The sequence below is a fragment of the Nanorana parkeri genome, unplaced genomic scaffold, assembly GCF_000935625.1.
Source record: "Nanorana parkeri isolate BGI_ZX_2015 unplaced genomic scaffold, ASM93562v1 scaffold219, whole genome shotgun sequence".
NCBI lineage: Eukaryota > Metazoa > Chordata > Amphibia > Anura > Dicroglossidae > Nanorana > Nanorana parkeri.
In genome coordinates this window covers 319,925-330,013 of record NW_017306487.1, presented here as the reverse complement: position 1 = coordinate 330,013, position 10,089 = coordinate 319,925, and the positions used below count along the sequence as shown (strand labels likewise).

General features: G+C 46.2%; 1 protein-coding gene across 1 annotated transcript in view; it reads right to left on the bottom strand.

Moving 5' to 3' along the window:
- DNAJC13 (DnaJ heat shock protein family (Hsp40) member C13) overlaps positions 1-6,889 on the bottom strand; it is a 128,555-nt gene extending 121,666 nt beyond the window's left edge. Inside the window, exon 1 of the mRNA XM_018555950.1 lies at positions 6,612-6,889. The gene's annotated coding sequence lies outside the window, so the exon portion shown is untranslated. The remainder of the gene's footprint in view (positions 1-6,611) is intronic.
- Between the last annotated feature and the right edge of the window lie 3,200 nt (positions 6,890-10,089).

Here is a 10,089-nt window from a genome sequence, read left to right as displayed (position 1 = left end):
GGGGGGCTGGCTCTTTAATTAGATAGGGGTGCTCCGGTATGGACAATGCAGCAGAGCTGACCCGTTGTATGCTGACATGAGGTGAACCAGGAAAAAAAAGCATTGTGGGATCAGACAACAAATGATTTCCGGGTGTCTGGATTAGAATACATCATATGTATATAGAACAACATCTTAATATGACCTGTACACAATAGCTTTCTTTTTCTAAGACCAGGATTCTTCTGCAGAAAATATGTCTGCCTAATCTGACACTTCCACAAATAGTTGTCAGTACAGATAACCAAGCATTGAACCGTTTAGTACAGCAAGGACGCAACCACATCATAAAGCCCGCAGTAATGAAACATGATCCAATCTTAGAGAAGAAAGCAGGAGGAAAGCCACTTCCAGGCAAAATCTGCTTAATCAGAAGCCGAATATGAAGGACAGATGCTGGAAATATGAAAAGGAAATCACAGCACACAACAGGATTTAGTTGCAGAGAGCAAACTGTCAGGCTTTTAAAAACCATAGAACATTACGTGGAATATGTTCCAACCATGAAAGGTGCTGATATAAGCAGGAGTCAGCTGATGACAGGAAATGGAACAGGACATGTATTGTACACATATTCAAGCCGTTTCAGATATCAGCAGTTCCAGCAATAAGCGCAGACCCATGTGACCGCCACACACACACCTATCAAATGACAATTCATGGTCTTAAAAAAAGGAGGGGATTTGTCAAATAATAAAATCAAACAAAGTTATTGGACAAAATATACACATTTATTGTATTTCGTTAAAGGATTACATCCAGGAGAGTTACTGGCGTTGCGATGATCTAGCCAATGTAGAGCCCCCAGCATTGGAAGAACTATAAGTCCAAGTGTACCTCCATTACTGCTAGCTAGCTATGTTGGAGAAATGCGGAGCACTCATGCCTGGCTGACAAGTTGGACAAGGTGGTTAATATTTAGGCTCTATAAAATCCAAAATAACATTTCCTGTAATTATCACATGACCAACAGAAAGCTCTGTAGGGAACTTGAACTTTGCCCAGGCAGGTAAAACAGATTTTCTTTCATGTCCCCCTACCAAACAGCACAGTTACCCGTCCTTCGCTCCCCCACAGCTCCTTTTAGTTGCTAGGAGTGAAGGAATGTCCTGTTTAAGCTACGGGTCGCTTAATTCATTGCTTACAAAGAGCTATGGACTACCCTGTGACAGCCGTGGGGCACCAAGTGCTGTCACATGGAATCAGTCACATGCCCCTCTGTGCCTGGATGTGCAAGGTATATCCTTCAGTAGGGATGCACCGACACCCGTTTTTCAGTATCAAGTACCAATATTTTTTTTGGGGGTACTCGCCGATACCGGTACCCTTTTTCCTGATTATCAGGAAGCCGGGTGGCGGATGATGACCCACTGCCCGGCTTCCTGATTTAAATAAAACACCAGCTTTATAGGCAAAGAACACCGGCTTCACTTGTCGAGGCTGCGTGGCTTCCTGACCAATCAAGAAGCCGGGTGGTGGGTCATGAGGTGCTGCTCGACTTTGACTGGTCAGTGAGCCAGGCTGCCGAGAAACAAATGAAGCCCGCTTCTTAGCCAATCAGAAAGCCAGGAGACGGGCCATAACACACACCGCCCAGCTCCATGATTTGAAAGGAAGCCGGCTCTGTTCTCCCTCGGCACTGCCACTCAGAGGGAGATCTCCCTCTGACTGGAAGTTCCGGTATGTGAGCATTTGGGCGAGTACGAAAACTCGCTCATATACTCGGTATCAGCGCATCCCTATCCTTCAGTTCACATCGCCAAACGAAGCAGCCACAAGGAGCAAAGAAAAGCAGCTCTGCATGACCACTAGGTCACTCAATTCAGAGCTTACACAGCGCCAAGTACTCTCCCCAACCCAATGTGACAATTCTGAACCAATGACAAAGCACTGATATATGGAGTGACCAACATGCTCCTTCACTGCTAAAAGTAAAGAGTATATCCAGTGGCAGAGAAGAGAAAGAAAGGAGAGTGTGTACTTCTAGGGAGGAGGGTATTAAAGCAAGTCTATACTCTGATTGTGGGGGCTGTCTATTCTGATCTATCAAGCAAGCAAGAACTATTTCAGCCCTGTTATTATTGTATTGCTTAACAGACATTTGGCATAATTACATTACTGAAACCTTACTTAAAAGGAGAAGTACTGTGAGAGTAAAAATATACTCTTCCCAACTTTGAGCCAGCGTGCGACACTGCATGTGTATCAAGTCGGCTCTATAGCTCGAGAACTGAGTGATCACAAACAGCTGATCTACATGCAAAGAGTGGTGATCATCAGTCAACGTTCTCCGCAGGGATTCCCCTCACCCCCTCTGTTCCTCCAGAGCTCATTGGAGGGATACACAGGGGTGGGGGCGGGCACAGCTGGCTCTGGCTCTAGAGAGGCAGAGCCCGCTGTCAGTCAGGCAGCCGGCTGGATCCTGACAATATTGCCGGGATCTTTCCCAGCGGCAGCACGGCTCTGCGATGTCAGCATACAGTGGGCAGTAGCCCGCTATATGCTGATTTTGGGTCACAGGAGGACATTAGTAGATGTGATCCTGTGACCCAAAAGAGAACTATAGCCAAAAGAAAAGGTTTGTCTATAGTTATTTTTAAAGTATCAGCAAACATCAACACTTCTTCTGCAAGCTTGTGCAGGCAAGGCCTCTCTCCTATTACATCTGCATTTGTTATTACTATACGACTGAACGTACTCTTCAACATTTTACGTTTTTGTACATTCTGTATTATCCCCTTTGTCTGTACGACTTGATTTAAATATGAAGGAGGTGGTTATGTCACTTTAGAAGTCATTATTAAAGCAGACTTTGCATGGAACTGACTGGTATACCCCTGGCTGAATGGGTGCTGAAGTGACTCTGCAGATGACGCCGCACAAATCCAAGAAGTGAAGAACGTCACCAGCACACCATGAATCCACAAATGCTTTTATTGACGTTTAGGCATTTTGTCAAGCAAATAACTTTTTGGGGGCCGCACAGGCTCCCTTCCATCAGGCATAGTACGTTACAGCCTACCGCTCATCAGTTTAGTGTTATCAGTGATTGACGGCCCTAGCATGATTGCTCTCACTGTGACGTTTGCGGCGATATATAACATGTGCAGCATAATGGGCGCAATCATATGCGTCCCCGACGCATGTTTGCATGCGTGTATGTGTTAGTGGGGACTTTTAAAAAATGTTTTTTTTTTCTATGTGTAACCTTAAATTTTGGGGGGTAAACTTAATTTTTTTTTCTTCACTAAACTTTATTGCTATCACATAGGGGGATAATAAAACCCCCCTATGTGATAGCAAAAATATGTGACAGGTCCTCTTAATGGAGACATCAGGGGTCTCCAAGACCGCTAATGTCACCTAGGACCCCCCAAAAGAAGCTGATGAAGCACAGATCTGCTCCATCAGCTTCTGAAGCTGGAGAGTGACACAAGAATGCGGAAGTGATGTATTATACAACACTTCCGCATTCTTGCAGCGGAGAGGGGACCGGAGGGAGCTCGTGTAATGATCTCCCTCTGATCCCCTGTGACACAGGCACCATGCTGATCCCGGGCTTGCACCGGGCACAGCGGAGCCCGGGACCAGCGTGACAACAGCGGGGGGAGGGGCACCGATCGTTACCCCATACAAACGATCCGCCGGATCGCCTGTATGTTAACAGGCATCGCTGCCTGTTTTTAAATATCGGGCATTTCCCGCTCGTGCGCGCCAAGAGGTGCACGCGAGGGGGCGTGTCTGAGCAGACGTCTAAAGACGCCCGCTCAGATCTAGAGAGCTCCCGGCTGCCTGTTTTTTACAATGGCCGGCAGATAGTTAAAGAAGAACTCCAGGCAAACACTGTATGTACCCTTTCAGGGAGGTAGCCCCATTGTAAGGGTTAACTGAATTTTTTTTTTTTTTTGCAGCTTGTAGACAAAAACTAAGTTATACTCACCCGAACTGCCGAGCCTACTCCCTTCTTCTCCGGTCATCAGATGGAATGTTTCTCAGCTTCCTCACGTCTATACATTTGTATAGAATGTAATGACACAAGGACTCTTAGACCACTGAAAGGGGGGTGGGGGGCTTTAGGTACCAGTCTAAGAACTGCTCGAACGATAACTTTTTTTTTTTTCCTTCTTCATTTCAGCACCTAGATACAAACGAGCAGTTAACCCTTGCAATGTGGAGGTAGGCCCACTGCAAGGGTTAATACATTTTTCCTCAGAGTTCTCCTTTAAGAAAAATATTCCACTGAAAGTAATCAAAAATCACATCACCCCCCCTTAGATCCCAACTTGCAGCAGGCTTGCTTATGTGCGGGTGAAATCATGGGGCCTTCCTGTGTTATCTTGCAAAAGCTCAGGATCCCAAATTCCTTGAGAATGTGCTCCTGCACAGCGCTGGAGCCTCTTCTGGCATCTGAAGCTTTCCCACAATCCTACGGTGAGGCTCAATGATATCACCACTGCTTACAGGAAGTGGTCACAGGCTGGGGTGCAAGATGACTATTTTATAATTCACTTCCATTTTTTTTTATTTTTTATGTGGAAGGTGTTCACATTTCCATTTAAGGTCTGCTTTAAGAACACGATGGGGTTAATTTATCAAAACGGGAGCAGACAGAATCTGGAGCAGTTGCCCATGGCAACCAATCAGCATCTCTCTTCACTTTGCTCAGGTAAGATTTGAAAATGAGACAGAGAAGCTGAATGGTTGCAGTGCAAATCTGCTCCAGTTTTCATACATTCCCTTCAATGTATTCAAAATGAAAGTAAAACATTTGTAAATATACAATCCTTATACCAGCACATCTACTGCGAAAACTGATCTGTTCCATTGACATGACTGCTCACAGTTGAGAATAACTCAGTAAAACACATCGCAGTGACGTCCGGTCCCAATGTATTTATGGCATGATATCAGTGGTGGGCAAAGTACTGAACACTCAGCAACCAACAGGCTTATCAGAAGGAGCGCATTTTTGGTAGATTGCTCTGAAGCCTCCTGGAATACATGACCCGAGTATCCCAGAAGGCGGCTGGGAGTGTGTGAAAGGAGGGGGTAAGGAATCATAGAATGTTAAAAGGGCGAAGATCCGCATCAAAAGTATATTCCATCTTTCAGATCACAATTCATATTTAGGGTGCAACATGAAACATGGTCGCTGACCCCCCCCCAACTCCTAATCTGGCCATACACTAATATGTTCTTAGTTCAACCTGCAGGCTGAACAAAGAAAACATAACAGATTCCTCCATCAGTGCTTACGAGCGTTGATCGAGGAATATCCAGCTGTCATCATTAGCTGGCAGGCGGCCGCCGCCATCAGGATATTCCAGCAGAGCTGGCAGGTCATTGGCTGCCGGCTCTGTTTAAAGGTTTACCTACCAGCTGCTTTGATCAGCTGATTAAGGGATGCCGGCTGAAAGGGTGCCGACAGCGGTACCCACTGTGTGAATTTCATCCGGTACAACAAGAACTGCCAGCTTTAACCACATTGAGAATTTTCCCCCTACTCCTCGCGGTATTCTGTTTTCATTTCGGTGGCTCCACCTGGACCACCACATCTTCCATTACCAGTTATCTGTGCACTATAAGGCTGGGTTCACACCTAGGCGGCACAGTTTTTGCACGTTAGCAGCATGAGGTTATTTGGGCGTTTATGCGTATTGTGCACATTTGTTTGTGTGTTTTAACGCACATACATGAAGATTGGCAGCTCATAAACCATTGTGGGCAATGAAAGAACGCTCACAAAAATGTACAACATGCTTCTGTTGCGCGTTTTTGTGCATTTCCAATAAAGTCTATGGGGGAATTTTAACTGCCCAAAGAAGTTCTTGTACCTTTTCAGGCGTGTTTCTGCTCAGGCGTGAACCGGGGCCATCGAAAAATCATGGGATTTCTTGTGTTGGGCTGGTAAAAGCGCTTTACAAACTGCTCAAAAACTCCCAGGTGTGAACCAGGGCTTAGTCCCATCTGCCACCACAGCAAAATGATTCCTAGATCTCGATGGAGCACAGTCAGCACACTTATAGTCCAATAATCACTTCCTCCAGCCCCATAACAGAAGGTGTGTACTTCCATACAGACCTGGGGGTATAGTCTGCAGCAGACTGGGCACCGCACCTGTGATCATGGTTGCAATGCTCTTCAGGCACCGATACAAACATGAAATACATCAACATGCTTTCATTCTTTTAATGTGGGCGTATTTATTACATTTTTGCACAAGATGGACTAAGTCTTTAAACTATGTCCAGCAATGGAAATATTGCTTTTTAGATAATTCTACACAAATATGGACATACTAAATTTACAAGACAGCACATGTGACAAGCCAAACATCCCAAGTAATTGTAAATGAGCAGACAGGAGACCAATGCAACTCATTCAATTTGATGTCATTGTATGAAATCCAGGAACTGTCATATGAAGCAGTACTATCCATCTTCTAGTCATTATTAATGAAGAGCAGCTCCCTGCACAAGGCGCACACACAGGAATGTCATGACTGGCACACCCAGTGCCCCCTCTATGAGGACACACACATACATACATAGACACACATGACTGGCATGTACCTGCACATATAGTAGCGAGCAGCACGACTACAGCAGGGAGCCGCGTTGTACCCGGGACTCTGTCCCCGCCCCTTCCCGGCTCCCTCCTTCCCAAATAGCAGTACACGGTCCCTCCTCCTCTTCAAGCAAGGTGGGGTCTTAGTCCCGGAACGGTCGCTCCTTCCCCCTCTCTTGCCTCTGTCACTGCACCGTCTGCCTATGCCTGACTCACAGACTGTCGCTGGACGCCGCCATGTTTCCTCCCCTCCCCCGGTCCTCCAGTTCACATCCCTGAAACAGTGCGCACGCGCTGGAGCAGCCCTGACAGCCTGTCTCCACACCCCCGCTACCTGTCAGGCGACTGTCAGCTGACTGTATCTGTGTGACGTAGGTGACAGCAGGAAGTGTCCGGGCTCTGGAGGCCGCCATATTTGATGTGGGAAAATGTGAACCTCCAGGCACTGTTTGTGACTTCCTATACATAAAAGTGCAGCACGCCATCTTATGTAGCTTTGTGTGTACTTCAAGCACACGAGGTATGAAGATAACATATATAAAAAATCCTATAGAACAGCCATTCATTACCAGGGTTCCTACAGAGGTTGCTGGGGATTCCTTGTGCTGTCCATTGACCTCCTATCTGATAGTGGTTCCTAACTGTTTAGGTTATTTAAAAGTAGGAGAAATTATTTGGGAAGTATATACAAACGTTATGCTTCTAAAAAGCTCCATAGACTCAATGCTCCATTCTATGTTCTGCTGCGATCAGTCCAAATTCAGGGTGCAGGTTATAGTGTGCTTCCCACTCATTCAAACGAATCCTCAAAAGATCAGCCGCACAAAACCAGAATGAGTGCAATCCTAACGTTTATTGAAATAACCCAAACAGATTCCCAAAAAAGTAAGTAAATCAAAGAGAACGATGAACAGCATGCACATCAACCTAAGCATCTCCCACACCACGCCAACCCCACTCACGCGTTTCACCACCTGGGCTTAATCATAGAGGTCTATGTCATGACCTCTATGATTAAGCACAGGTGTTGAGCGTGTTGGCGTGGTGTGGGAGATGCTTAGGGTGAGAGCAACAGCGCTTTCGGAACAATCTTTGGTCCCCAGCTCTGTACTCCAATACCGCCATCTCCATCACCGACGCTTTTGGGTTCTTGGAAGTCCACTTCAAACATTGGCTCAGTGATGATGTAACACTTGCACATGCGCTATACAGGTCAAATAGGACACAAACACAAACTATCGTCCTCCCGTCACCCTAAGCTCAGTATACCTCTATGAGGACACACACATACATACATAGACACACATGGCTATAGCTCGCGGTATACTGAGACGCTGTAGCCGGAGCGGATCCCGACATTGATGTCAAGATCCGCCCAGATGCGTGAGTGACAGCTGGCTCTGCTTATCTAGAGGCAGAGCCAGCTGTACCCGCCCCTCCCCCGTCCGTTCCGCCAGTCAGCGCTGGCGGATCGGGGAGGGGGGAATCCATCCCCTCCCCTGTCACGGCAGAGGGCCGTGACAGGATCGAGAAGTGAGCGAACACCGGCATGTGTTCGCTCACCTCCCGATCTACTGAGCCGAACTGTGACAGTCTCATTGTCACAGGTCGGCTAGAACTATGAGGTGAGTGAAAAGCACTCACCTCATAGTTCTCCTTTAACCATTGACAAAAATGTATCTAATTTGTGTATCACTCAGCTGTAGATCCTTCAATCATCTCTGAATTTGTGCTGACACTTTCTGGAGGGTGGCTACCTTTGTCCCCATGGTCCTTCTGTGTATATGAAGAACCGTTATGCTCTTGGAGGGTGAACTTTCCATCTTGTAATTACCTCAATGAGCTCAGATGAATGGCAGTATTCCAAGACTGTTTGGAGCATGAAAATTGCTGAACTGCTTTATTTACATGTCGTAATAGTGTGAGGATTCAAAGATTATGATCTGCAGTGTGAAACTATTCAGCATTGAGGAATATATACAAAATTGTAACCAAACGTGGCATTAGATGAGTCTGTGTGTGTGGACGGCTATATTATTCTGCGCCACACAACACACTATCATTATGAAGTAAACAGGGCACATAGATAACAATTGTTTTTTTTGTGTGCCCTTGCAGCAGGGGTGGGGAACCTCCGGCCCTCCAGCTGTGGTGAAACTACGAATCCCATGATGCCTGTGGCTGTGAGAATCTTGCAATGCCTCGTGGGATTTGTAGCTTCACCACAGCTGGAGGGCAGGAGGTTCCCCACCCCTGCCTTGCAGTGGCTGGCATTAATACAGTGTGAAAAAATGCCAGTCACTGCAACTACTGGGAACGAGGCCTAAAGATGGCTGCTGTAAATCACAGGAAATTTTAATGACATAGATGACATCATGGCCAAACAATTCTTTTTTTTTAGTTTTGTATAGATCAGGTTTTATTGCTATCTGGAGCTCCAATGGAGAGATTTATCCTCACTCCCTGTCCTGCAGACAATATTTAAACAGAAAAGAAGTAAGGTGAACTCTCCAACTGGAGCAAAGACAAAAATTAAAAACTTTTTTTTGTAGAGTAGGAGAAGACTAGAACCCCTGACAGATTATTTTTTTTTGTACAACCCTGTTTAAATTAGATAATACATTGCTGGTACATCAAAATCTATAGACTATTGCAATGACACTAATGACTAATGACACAAAGAGAGCAAAAGTCCGACTCTGTAGCTCCTGGCAGGGGACAGGCTTTTCTACTCAGGCTGTGGCTGCTTTAAAAAAGAAAATGAACCGTAAAGGTGCCCACGCACCTTGCAATAATCGTACGATCGTATGATTATCGCAAGGTGTGTGGAAGGTGTGCGACCGTTTCTACTGTGCCATGTTCGTAAGATAAATGCCGCACGGGCCAGTGTGCGCAGGCGCGCACTGCCCGTTCAACATTGTGGTCATCGGAAGCCCGAAATACGATCTGCCTGTCCAAGATAGGCAGATCGTAAGTTTTTTTAATTACCTTACAACCATCGCAAGACAAAAGTCTTGCGATGGTTGTAAGGTCTGTGGCCAGCTTAAGACTTTGAACGCTTTTTGTTGTGATGCACCTGGAATGTATTTAGCTGGTTAAGCCTGAAGATTCATTTGGAGGCCTGACTAGCCGTAAAAACCTGACAGGAGCTTTAATCCTTCCCCACTCTATCCGATACTAGAAAATAGGGATGCACCGATACCGTTTTTTTGCTATTGAGTAAGAGTACCGATATTTATCTTTCAGTACTCGCCGTTACAGAGTACCGATACCGGTACTTCTTCTAGCATGGAGTCGGCTTCTTGGGCAATCAGGAAGCCGTGCCATTACCCACCGCCCGGCTTCTTGATTGCCCGGGAAGCTGGCTGCATGCTGTTTGGCCAGCTCCATGCTGACTGGCTGGGAATCAAACAGGTCGGCCCGCGGGTAATCACTCACTGAACGGCTTCCTGATTGGCCGGGAAGCCGTTCAGTGAGTGATTA